This window comes from Somniosus microcephalus, chromosome 4, assembly GCF_052327205.1.
Source record: "Somniosus microcephalus isolate GS21.2 chromosome 4, FLI_Smic_1.0, whole genome shotgun sequence".
NCBI lineage: Eukaryota > Metazoa > Chordata > Chondrichthyes > Squaliformes > Somniosidae > Somniosus > Somniosus microcephalus.
In genome coordinates this window covers 96,405,410-96,418,133 of record NC_140990.1, presented here as the reverse complement: position 1 = coordinate 96,418,133, position 12,724 = coordinate 96,405,410, and positions in this window count along the sequence as shown.

Below are 12,724 nucleotides of genomic sequence, written 5' to 3'. Positions count from 1 at the left end.
TATGAATAGAACTGCGTTTATGTGCTAAACCATAAATGTATTTTGATGCTTTGGCAACATAAGATGTAACTTATCATGCCAATAAAGCGATTTGAATTGTGAATTGTGAAATTGTGAGTGAGGGAGGGTCTACACTGGGAGTAACAGGAGGGGGAGTCTACACTGGGAGTAACAGGAGGGGAGTGAGGGAGGGTCTACACTGGGGGAGTAACAGGAGGGGGTGTGAGGGAGGGTCTACACTGGGAGTAACAGGAGGGGGAGTGAGAGAGGGTCTACACTGGGAGTAACAGGAGGGGGAGTGAGGGATGGTCTACACTGGGAGTATAACAGGAGGGGAGTGAGGGAAGGTCTACACTGGGAGTAACAGGAGGGGGAGTGAGGGAGGGTCTACACTGGGAGAGTAACAGGAGGGGAGTGAGGGAAGGTCTACACCGGGAGTAACAGGAGGGGGAGTGAGGGAGAGTCTACATTGAGAGTAACAGGAGGCGGAGTGAGGGAGAGTCTACGCTGGGAGTAACAGGAGGGGGAGTGAAGGAGGGTCTACACTGGGAGTAACAGGAGGGTGAGTGAGGGAGGTTCTACACTGGGAGTAACAGGAGGGGGAGTGAGGGAGGGTCTACACTGGGGGAGTAACAGGAGGGGGATTGAGGGAGGGTCTACACTGGGAGTCACAGGAGGGGGCGTGAGGGAGGGTCTACACTGGGAGTAACAGGAGGGCAGTGAGGTAGGGTCTACACTGGGGGAGTAACAGGAGGGGCTCTGACGGAGGGTCTACACTGGGGGAGTAACAGGAGGGGGAGTGAGGGAGGGTCTACACTGGGAGAGTAACAGGAGGGGAGTGAGGGAAGGTCTACACTGGGAGTAACAGGAGGGGGAATGAGGGAGAGTCTACACTGAGAGTAACAGGAGAGGGAGTGAGGGAGAGTCTACGCTGGGAGTAACAGGAGGGGGAGTCAAGGAGGGTCTACACTGGGAGTAACAGGAGGGGGAGTGAGGGAGGGTCTACACTGGGAGTAACAGGAGGGGGAATGAGGGAGTGTCTACACTGGGGGAGTCACAGGAGGGGGAGTGAGGGAGGGTCTACACTGGAAGTAACAGGAGGGGGAGTGAGGGAGGGTCTACACTGGGAGTAACAGGAGGGGGAGTGAGGGAGCGTCTATACCGCGAGTAACAGGAGGGGGAGTGAGGGAGAGTCTACACTGCGAGTAACAGGAGGGGGAGTGAGGGAGGGTCTACACTGGGAGTAACAGGAGGGGGAGTGAGGGACGGTCTACACTGGGGGTAACAGGAGGGGGAGTGAGGGAGGGTCTACACTGGGGGAGTAACAGGAGGGGGAGTGAGGGAGGGTCTACGCTGGGAGTAACAGGAGGGGGAGTGAGGGAGGGTCTACACTGGGAGTAACAGGAGGGGGAGTGAGGGAGGGTCTACACTGGGTGAGTAACAGGAGGGGGACTGAGGGAGGGTCTACACTGGGAGTAACAGGATGGGGATTGAGGGAGAGTGTACACTGGGAGTAACAGGAGGGGGAGTGAAGGAGGGTCTACACTGGGAGTAACAGGAGGGGGAGTGAGGGAGCGTCCACACTGGGAGTAACAGGAGGGGGAGTGAGGGAGGGTCTAAACTGGTGGAGTAACAGGCGGGGGAGTGAGGGAGGGCCTACACTGGGAGTAACAGGAGGGGGAGTGAGGGAGGGTCTACACTGGGAGTAACAGGAGGGGGAGTGAGGGAGGGTCGACACTGGGAGTAACAGGAGGGGGAGTGAGGGAGGGTCTACACTGGGAGTAACAGGAGGGGGAGTGAGGGACGGTCTACACTGGGGGTAACAGGAGGGGGAGTGAGGGAGGGTCTACACTGGGAGTAACAGGAGGGGGAGTGAGGGAGGGTCTACACTGGGAGAGTAACAGGAGGGGAGTGAGGGAAGGTCTACACTGGGAGTAACAGGAGGGGGAATGAGGGAGAGTCTACACTGAGAGTAACAGGAGAGGGAGTGAGGGAGAGTCTACGCTGGGAGTAACAGGAGGGGGAGTCAAGGAGGGTCTACACTGGGAGTAACAGGAGGGGGAGTGAGGGAGGGTCTACACTGGGAGTAACAGGAGGGGGAATGAGGGAGTGTCTACACTGGGGGAGTCACAGGAGGGGGAGTGAGGGAGGGTCTACACTGGAAGTAACAGGAGGGGGAGTGAGGGAGGGTCTACACTGGGAGTAACAGGAGGGGGAGTGAGGGAGCGTCTATACCGCGAGTAACAGGAGGGGGAGTGAGGGAGAGTCTACACTGCGAGTAACAGGAGGGGGAGTGAGGGAGGGTCTACACTGGGAGTAACAGGAGGGGGAGTGAGGGACGGTCTACACTGGGGGTAACAGGAGGGGGAGTGAGGGAGGGTCTACACTGGGGGAGTAACAGGAGGGGGAGTGAGGGAGGGTCTACGCTGGGAGTAACAGGAGGGGGAGTGAGGGAGGGTCTACACTGGGAGTAACAGGAGGGGGAGTGAGGGAGGGTCTACACTGGGTGAGTAACAGGAGGGGGACTGAGGGAGGGTCTACACTGGGAGTAACAGGATGGGGATTGAGGGAGAGTGTACACTGGGAGTAACAGGAGGGGGAGTGAAGGAGGGTCTACACTGGGAGTAACAGGAGGGGGAGTGAGGGAGCGTCCACACTGGGAGTAACAGGAGGGGGAGTGAGGGAGGGTCTAAACTGGTGGAGTAACAGGCGGGGGAGTGAGGGAGGGCCTACACTGGGAGTAACAGGAGGGGGAGTGAGGGAGGGTCTACACTGGGAGTAACAGGAGGGGGAGTGAGGGAGGGTCGACACTGGGAGTAACAGGAGGGGGAGTGAGGGAGGGTCTACACTGGGAGTAACAGGAGGGGGTGTGAGGGACGGTCTACACTGGGGGTAACAGGAGGGGGAGTGAGGGAGGGTCTACACTGGGAGTAACAGGAGGGGGAGTGAGGGAGGGTCTACACTGGGAGTAACAGGAGGGGGAGTGAGGGAGGGTCAACACTGGGTGAGTAACAGGAGGGGGACTGAGGGAGGGTCTACACTGGGAGTAACAGGTTGGGGATTGAGGGAGAGTGTACACTGGGAGTAACAGGAGGGGGAGTGAAGGAGGGTCTACACTGGGAGTAACAGGAGGGGGAGTGAGGGAGCGTCCACACTGGGAGTAACAGGAGGGGGAGTGAGGGAGGGTCTAAACTGGTGGAGTAACAGGAGGGGGAGTGAGGGAGGGTCTACACTGGGAGTAACAGGAGGGGGAGTGAGGGAGGGTCTACACTGGGAGCAACAGGAGGGGGAGTGAGGGAGGGTCTATACTGGGAGTAACAGGAGGGGGAGTGAGGGAGGGTCGACACTGGGAGTAACAGGAGGGGGAGTGAGGGAGGGTCTACACTGGGAGTAACAGGAGGGGGAGTGAGGGACGGTCTACACTGGGGGTAAGAGGAGGGGGAGTGAGGGAGGGTCTACACTGGGAGTAACAGGAGGGGGAGTGAGGGATGGTCTACACTGGGAGTAACAGGAGGGGGAGTGAGGGAGGGTCTACACTGGGAGTAACAGGAGGGGGAGTGAGGGAGGGTCTACACTGGGGGAGTAACAGGAGGGGGACTGAGGGAGGGTCTACACTGGGAGTAACAGGAGGGGGAGTGAGGGAGGGTCTACACTGGGAGTAACAGGAGGGGGAGTCTACACTGGGAGTAACAGGATGGGGAGTGAGGGAGTGTCGACACTGGGGGAGTAACAGGAGGGGGAGTGAGGGAGTGTCTACACTGGGAGTAACAGGAGGGGGAGTGAGGAAGGATCTACACTGGGAGTAACAGGATTGGGAGTGAGGGAGGGTCTACACTGTGAGGAACAGGAGGGGGAGTGAGGGGGGGTCTACACTGGGAGTAACAGGAGGGGGAGTGAGGGAGGGTCTACACTGGGAGTAACAGGAGGGGGAGTGAGGGAGGGTCTACACTGGGGGAGTAACAGGAGGGGGTGTGAGGGAGGGTCTACACTGGGAGTAACAGGAGGGGGAGTGAGAGAGGGTCTACACTGGGAGTAACAGGAGGGGGAGTGAGGGATGGTCTACACTGGGAGAGTAACAGGAGGGGAGTGAGGGAAGGTCCACACTGGGAGTAACAGGAGGGGGAGTGAGGGAGGGTCGACACTGGGAGAGTAACAGGAGGGGAGTGAGGGAAGGTCTACACCGGGAGTAACAGGAGGGGGAGTGAGGGAGAGTCTACATTGAGAGTAACAGGAGGCGGAGTGAGGGAGAGTCTACGCTTGGAGTAACAGGAGGGGGAGTGAAGGAGGGTCTAAACTGGTGGAGTAACAGGCGGGGGAGTGAGGGAGGGCCTACACTGGGAGTAACAGGAGGGGGAGTGAGGGAGGGTCTACACTGGGAGTAACAGGAGGGGGAGTGAGGGAGGGTCGACACTGGGAGTAACAGGAGGGGGAGTGAGGGAGGGTCTACACTGGGAGTAACAGGAGGGGGTGTGAGGGACGGTCTACACTGGGGGTAACAGGAGGGGGAGTGAGGGAGGGTCTACACTGGGAGTAACAGGAGGGGGAGTGAGGGAGGGTCTACACTGGGAGTAACAGGAGGGGGAGTGAGGGAGGGTCAACACTGGGTGAGTAACAGGAGGGGGACTGAGGGAGGGTCTACACTGGGAGTAACAGGTTGGGGATTGAGGGAGAGTGTACACTGGGAGTAACAGGAGGGGGAGTGAAGGAGGGTCTACACTGGGAGTAACAGGAGGGGGAGTGAGGGGAGCGTCCACACTGGGAGTAACAGGAGGGGGAGTGAGGGAGGGTCTAAACTGGTGGAGTAACAGGAGGGGGAGTGAGGGAGGGTCTACACTGGGAGTAACAGGAGGGGGAGTGAGGGAGGGTCTACACTGGGAGCAACAGGAGGGGGAGTGAGGGAGGGTCTATACTGGGAGTAACAGGAGGGGGAGTGAGGGAGGGTCGACACTGGGAGTAACAGGAGGGGGAGTGAGGGAGGGTCTACACTGGGAGTAACAGGAGGGGGAGTGAGGGACGGTCTACACTGGGGGTAAGAGGAGGGGGAGTGAGGGAGGGTCTACACTGGGAGTAACAGGAGGGGGAGTGAGGGATGGTCTACACTGGGAGTAACAGGAGGGGGAGTGAGGGAGGGTCTACACTGGGAGTAACAGGAGGGGGAGTGAGGGAGGGTCTACACTGGGGGAGTAACAGGAGGGGGACTGAGGGAGGGTCTACACTGGGAGTAACAGGAGGGGGAGTGAGGGAGGGTCTACACTGGGAGTAACAGGAGGGGGAGTCTACACTGGGAGTAACAGGATGGGGAGTGAGGGAGTGTCGACACTGGGGGAGTAACAGGAGGGGGAGTGAGGGAGTGTCTACACTGGGAGTAACAGGAGGGGGAGTGAGGAAGGATCTACACTGGGAGTAACAGGATTGGGAGTGAGGGAGGGTCTACACTGTGAGGAACAGGAGGGGGAGTGAGGGGGGGTCTACACTGGGAGTAACAGGAGGGGGAGTGAGGGAGGGTCTACACTGGGAGTAACAGGAGGGGGAGTGAGGGAGGGTCTACACTGGGGGAGTAACAGGAGGGGGTGTGAGGGAGGGTCTACACTGGGAGTAACAGGAGGGGGAGTGAGAGAGGGTCTACACTGGGAGTAACAGGAGGGGGAGTGAGGGATGGTCTACACTGGGAGAGTAACAGGAGGGGAGTGAGGGAAGGTCCACACTGGGAGTAACAGGAGGGGGAGTGAGGGAGGGTCGACACTGGGAGAGTAACAGGAGGGGAGTGAGGGAAGGTCTACACCGGGAGTAACAGGAGGGGGAGTGAGGGAGAGTCTACATTGAGAGTAACAGGAGGCGGAGTGAGGGAGAGTCTACGCTTGGAGTAACAGGAGGGGGAGTGAAGGAGGGTCTACACTGGGAGTAACAGGAGGGGGAGTGAGGGAGGGTCTACACTGGGAGTAACAGGATGGGGGAGTGAGGGAGGGTCTACACTGGGAGTAACAGGAGGGGGAGTGAGGGAGGGTCTACACTGGGGGAGTAACAGGAGGGGGATTGAGGGAGGGTCTACACTGGGAGTAACAGGAGGGGGCATGAGGGAGGGTCTACACTGGGATTAACAGGAGGGCAGTGAGGGAGGGTCTACACTGGGGGAGTAACAGGAGGGGCTCTGAGGGAGGGTCTACACTGGGGGAGTAACAGGAGGGGGAGTGAGGGAGGGTCTACACTGGGAGTAACAGGAGGGGGAGTGAGGGAGGGTCTACACTGGGAGAGTAACAGGAGGGGAGTGAGGGAAGGTCTACACTGGGAGTAACAGGAGGGGGAGTGAGGGAGAGTCTACACTGAGAATAACAGGAGGGGGAGTGAGGGAGAGTCTACGCTGGGAGTAACAGGAGGGGGAGTCAAGGAGGGTCTACACTGGGAGTAACAGGAGGGGGAGTGAGGGAGGGTCTACACTGGGAGTAACAGGAGGGGGAATGATGGAGTGTCTACACTGGGGGAGTAACAGAGGGGGAGTGAGGGAGGGTCTACACTGGGAGTAACAGGAAGGGGAGTGAGGGAGGGTCTACACTTGGAGTAACAGGAGGGGGAATGAGGGAGTGTCTACACTGGGGGAGTAACAGGAGGGGGCTTGAGGGAGGATCTACACTGGGAGTAACAGGAGGGGGAGTGAGGGAGGGTCTACACTGGGAGTAACAGGAGGGGGAGTGAGGGAGCGTCTATACTGGGAGTAACAGGAGGGGGAGTGAGGGAGGGTCCACACTGGGAGTAACAGGAGGGGGAGTGAGGGAGGGTCTACAGTGGGAGTAACAGGAGGGGGAGTGAGGGACGGTCTACACTGGGGGTAACAGGAGGGGGAGTGAGGGAGGGTCTACACTGGGGGAGTAACAGGAGGGGGAGTGAGGGAGGGTCTACGCCTGGAGTAACAGGAGGGGGAGTGAGGGAGGGTCTACACTGGGAGCAACAGGAGGGGGAGTGAGGGAGGGTCTACACTGGGTGAGTAACAGGAGGGGGACTGAGGGAGGGTCTTCACTGGGAGTAACAGGATGGGGATTGAGGGAGAGTGTACACTGGGAGTAACAGGAGGGGGAGTGAAGGAGCGTCTACACTGGGAGTAACAGGAGGGGGAGAGAGGGAGCGTCCACACTGGGAGAAACAGGAGGGGGAGTGAGGGAGGGTCTAAACTGGTGGAGTAACAGGAGGGGGAGTGAGGGAGGGCCTACACTGGGAGTAACAGGAGGGGGAGTGAGGGACGGTCTACACTGGGGGTAACAGGAGGGGGAGTGAGGGAGGGTCTACACTGGGAGTAACAGGAGGGGGAGTGAGGGATGGTCTACACTGGGAGTAACAGGAGGGGGAGTGAGGGAGGGTCTACACTGGGAGTAACAGGAGGGGGAGTGAGGGAGGGTCTACACTGGGAGTAACAGGAGGGGGAGTGAGGGAGGGTCTACACTGGGAGTAACAGGAGGGGGAGTCTACACTGGGAGTAACAGGATGGGGAGTGAGGGAGTGTCGACACTGGGGGAGTAACAGGAGGGGGAGTGAGGGAGTGTCTACACTGGGAGTAACAGGAGGGGGAGTGAGGGAGGGTCTACACTGGGAGTAACAGGATTGGGAGTGAGGGAGGGTCTACACTGTGAGTAACAGGAGGGGGAGTGAGGGAGGGTTTACACTGGGTGAGTAACAGGAGGGGGACTGAGGGGGGGTCTACACTGGGAGTAACAGGAGGGGGAGTGAGGGAGGGTCTACACTGGGAGTAACAGGAGGGGGAGTGAGGGAGGGTCTACACTGGGAGTAACAGGAGGGGGAGTCTACACTGGGAGTAACAGGAGGGGAGTGAGGGAGGGTCTACACTGGGGGAGTAACAGGATGGGGTGTGAGGGTGGGTCTACACTGGGAGTAACAGGAGGGGGAGTGAAAGAGGGTCTACACTGGGAGTAACAGGAGGGGGAGTGAGGGATGGTCTACACTGGGAGAGTAACAGGAGGGGAGTGAGGGAAGGTCTACACTGGGAGTAACAGGAGGGGGAGTGAGGGAGGGTCTACACTGGGAGAGTAACAGGAGGGGAGTGAGGGAAGGTCTACACCGGGAGTAACAGGAGGGGGAGTGAGGGAGAGTCTACATTGAGAGTAACAGGAGGCGGAGTGAGGGAGGGTCTACGCTGGGAGTAACAGGAGGGGGAGTGAAGGAGGGTCTACACTGGGAGTAACAGGAGGGGGAGTGAGGGAGGGTCTACACTGGGGGAGTAACAGGAGGGGGATTGAGGGAGGGTCTACACTGGGAGTCACAGGAGGGGGCATGAGGGAGGGTCTACACTAGGAGTAACAGGAGGGCAGTGAGGTAGGGTCTACACTGGGGGAGTAACAGGAGGGGCTCTGAGGGAGGGTCTACACTGGGGGAGTAACAGGAGGGGAATGAGGGAGGGTCTACACTGGGAGGAACAGGAGGGGGCGTGAGGGATGGTCTTCACTGGGAGAGTAACAGGAGGGGAGTGAGGGAAGGTCTACACTGGGAGTAACAGGAGGGGGAGTGAGGGAGGGTCAACACTGGGAGAGTAACAGGAGGGGAGTGAGGGAAGGTCTACACTGGGAGTAAAAGGAGGGGGAGTGAGGGAGGGTCTACACTGGGAGTAGCAGGAGGGGGAGTGAGGGAGTGTCTACACTGGGAGTAACAGGAGGGGGAGTGAGGGACGGTCTACACTGGGAGAGTAACAGGAGGGGGACTGACGGAGGGTCTGCACTGGGAGTAACAGGAGGGGGAGTGAGGGAGGGTCTACACTGGGAGTAGCAGGAGGGGGAGCGAGGGAGCGTCTACACTGGGGGAGTAACAGGAGGGGGAGTGAGGGAGGGTCTACACTGGGGGAGTAACAGGAGGGGGAGTGAGGGAGGGTCTACACTGGGAGTAACAGGAGGGGGAGTGAGGGAGGGTCTACACTGGGAGTAACAGGAGAGGAGGTGAGGGAGGGTCTACACTGGGGGAGTAACAGGAGGGGGAGTGAGGGAGGGTCTACACTGGGAGTAACAGGAGGGGGAGTGAGGGAGGGTCTACACTGGGAGAGTAACAGGAGGTGAGTGAGGGAGGGTCTACACTGGGAGTAACAGGAGGGGGAGTGAGGGAGGGTCTACACTGGGCGAGTAACAGGAGGGGGAGTGAGGGAGGGTCTACACTGGGAGTAACAGGAGGGGGCGTGAGGGAGGGTCTTCACTGGGAGTAACAGGAGGGGAGTGAGGGAGGGTCTACACTGGGGGAGTAACAGGAGGGGGTCTGAGGGAGGGTCTACACTGGGGGAGTAACAGGAGGGGGAGTGAGGGAGGGTCTACACTGGGAGTAACAGGAGATGAGTGAGGGAGGGTCTACACTGGGAGAGTAACAGGAGGGGAGTGAGGGAAGGTCTACACTGGGAGTAACAGGAGGGGGAGTGAGGGAGGATCTTCACTGGGAGAGTAACAAGAGGTGGAGTGAGGGAGGGTCTACACTGGGAGTAACAGGAGGGGGAGTGAGGGAGGGTCTACACTGGGAGAGTAACAGTAGGGGGAGTGAGGGAGGGTCTACACTGGGAGTAACAGGAGGGGGAGTGAGGGAGGGTCTACACTGGGGGAGTAACAGGAGAGGGAGTGAGGGAGGGTCTACACTGGGGGTAACAGGAGGGGGAGTGAGGGAGGGTCTTTACTGGGGGTAACAGGAGGGGGAGCGAGGGAGAGTCTACACTGAGAGTAACAGGAGGGGGAGTGAGGGAGGGTCTACACTGGGAGTAACAGGAGGGGGAGTGAGGGAGGGTCTACACTGGGAGTAACAGGAGGGGGAGTGAGGGAGGGTCTACACTGGGGGTGTAACAGGAGGGGGAGTGAGGGAGGGTCTACAGTGGGAGTAACAGGAGGGGGAGGAGGGAGGGTCTACACTGGGAGTAACAGGAGGGGGAGTCTACACTGGGAGTAACAGGATGGGGAGTGAGGGAGGATCTACACTGGGGGATTAACAGGAGGGGGAGAGAGGGAGGGTCTACACTGGGAGTAACAGGAGGGGGAGTGAGGGAGGGTCTACACTGGGAGTAACAGGAGGGGGAGTGAGGGAGGGTCTACACTGGGAGAGAAACAGGAGGGGAGTGAGGGAAGGTCTACACTGGGAGGAACTGGAGCGGGAGTGAGGGAGTGTCTACACTGGGAGTAACAGGAGGGGGATGAGGGAGGGTCTACACTGGGAGTAACAGGAGGGGGAGTCTTCACTGGGAGTAACAGGATGGTGAGTGAGGGAGGGTCTACACTGGTCGAGTAACGAGTGGGAGTGAGGGAGGGTCTACACTGGGAGTAACAGGAGGGGGAGTGAGGGAAGGTCTACACTGGGAGTAGCAGGAGGGGGAGTGAGGGAGTGTCTACACTGGGAGTAACAGGAGGGGGAGTGAGGGAGGGTCTACACTGGGAGTAACAGGAGGGGGAGTGAGGGAGGTTCTTCACTGGGAGTAACAGGAGGGGAAGTGAGGGAGGGTCTACACTGGGAGTAATAGGAGGGGGGGTGAGGGAGGGTCAACACTGGGGAGTAACAGGAGGGGGACTGACGGAGGGTCTACACTGGGAGTAACAGGAGGGGGAGTGAGGGAGGGTCTACACTGGGAGTAATAGGAGGGGGGGTGAGGGAGGGTCTACACTGGGGAGTAACAGGAGGGGGACTGACGGAGGGTCTACACTAGGAGTAAAGGAGGGGGAGTGAGGGAGGGTCTACACTGGGCGAGTAACAGGAGGGGGAGTGAGGGAGGGTCTACACTGGGAGTAACAGGAGGGGGCGTGAGGGAGGGTGTACACTGGGAGTAACAGGAGGGGAGTGAGGGAGGGTCTACACTGGGGGAGTAACAGGAGGGGGTCTGAGGGAGGGTCTAAACTGGGGGAGTAACAGGAGGGGGAGTGAGGGAGGGTCTACACTGGGAGTAACAGGAGATGAGTGAGGGAGGGTCTACACTGGGAGAGTAACAGGAGGGGAGTGAGGGAAGGTCTACACTGGGAGTAACAGGAGTGGGAGTGAGGGAGTGTCTACACTGGGGGATTAACAGTAGGGGGAGTGAGGGAGGGTCTACACTGGGAGTAACAGGAGGGGGAGTGAGGGAGGGTCTACACTGGGAGTAACAGGAGGGGGAGTGAGGGAGGTTCTTCACTGGGAGTAACAGGAGGGGAAGTGAGGGAGGGTCTACACTGGGAGTAATAGGAGGGGGGGTGAGGGAGGGTCTACACTGGGGAGTAACAGGAGGCGGACTGACGGAGGGTCTACACTGGGAGTAACAGGAAAGGGAGTGAGGTAGGGTCTACACTGGGAGTAACAGGAGGGGGAGCGAGGGAGCGTCTGCACTGGGGGAGTAACAGGAGGGGGAGTGAGGGAGGGTCTACACTGGGGGAGTAACAGGAGGGGGAGTGAGGGAGGGTCTACACTGGGAGTAACAGGAAGGGGAGTGAGGGAGGGTCTACACTGGGAGTAACAGGAGAGGGTGAGGGAGGGTCTACACTGGGGGAGTAACAGGAGGGGGAGTGAGGGAGGGTCTACAATGGGAGTAACAGGAGGGGGAGTGAGGGAGGATCTACACTGGGATAGTAACAGGAGTAGGAGTGAGGGAGTGTCTACACTGGGAGTAACAGGAGGGGGAGTGAGGGAGGGTCTTCACTGGGAGAGTAACAGGAGGTGAGTGAGGGAGGGTCTACACTGGGAGTAAAGGAGGGGGAGTGAGGGAGGGTCTACACTGGGCGAGTAACAGGAGGGGGAGTGAGGGAGGGTCTACACTGGGAGGAACAGGAGTGGGAGTGAGGGAGGGTCTACACTGGGAGTAACAGGAGGGGGCGTGAGGGAGGGTGTACACTGGGAGTAACAGGAGGGGAGTGAGGGAGGGTCTACACTGGGGGAGTAACAGGAGGGGGTCTGAGGGAGGGTCTAAACTGGGGGAGTAACAGGAGGGGGAGTGAGGGAGGGTCTACACTGGGAGTAACAGGAGATGAGTGAGGGAGTGTCTACACTGGGGGATTAACAGTAGGGGGAGTGAGGGAGGGTCTACACTGGGAGTAACAGGAGGGCGAGTGAGGGAGGGTCTACACTGGGGGAGTAACAGGAGGGAGAGTGAGGGAGGGTCCACACTGGGGGAGTAACAGGAGGGGGAGGGAGGGAGGGTCTACACTGGGGGAGTAACAGGAGGGGGAGTGAGGGAGGGTCTACACTGGGGGAGTAACAGGAAGGGGAGTGAGGGAGGGTCTACACTGGGGGAGTAACAGGAGGGGGAGTGAGGGAGGGTCTACACTGGGGGAGTAACAGGAGGGGGAGTGAGGGAGGGTCTACACTGGGAGTAACAGGAGGTGATGTGAGGGAGGCTCTACACTGGGGGAGTAATAGGAGGTGGCATGAGGGAGGGTCTACATTGGGAGTAACAGGAGGGGGAGTGAGGTAGGGTCTACACTGGGAGTAACAGGAGGGGGAGTGAGGGAGAGTCTACACTGGGGGAATAACAGGAGGGGGAGTGAGGGAGGGTCTACACTGGGGGAGTAACATGAGAGGGAGTGAGGGAGGGTCTCACTGGGGGTAACAGGAGGGGGAGTGAGGGAGGGTCTGCACTGGGGGAGTAACAGGAGGGGGAGTGAGGGAGGGTCTACACTGGGAGTAACAGGAGGGAGAGTAGGGGATGGTCTACACTGGGAGTAACAGGAGGGGGAGTCTTCACTGGGAGTAACAGGATGGTGAGTGAGGGAGGGTCTACACTGGTCGAGTAACAGGAGTGGGA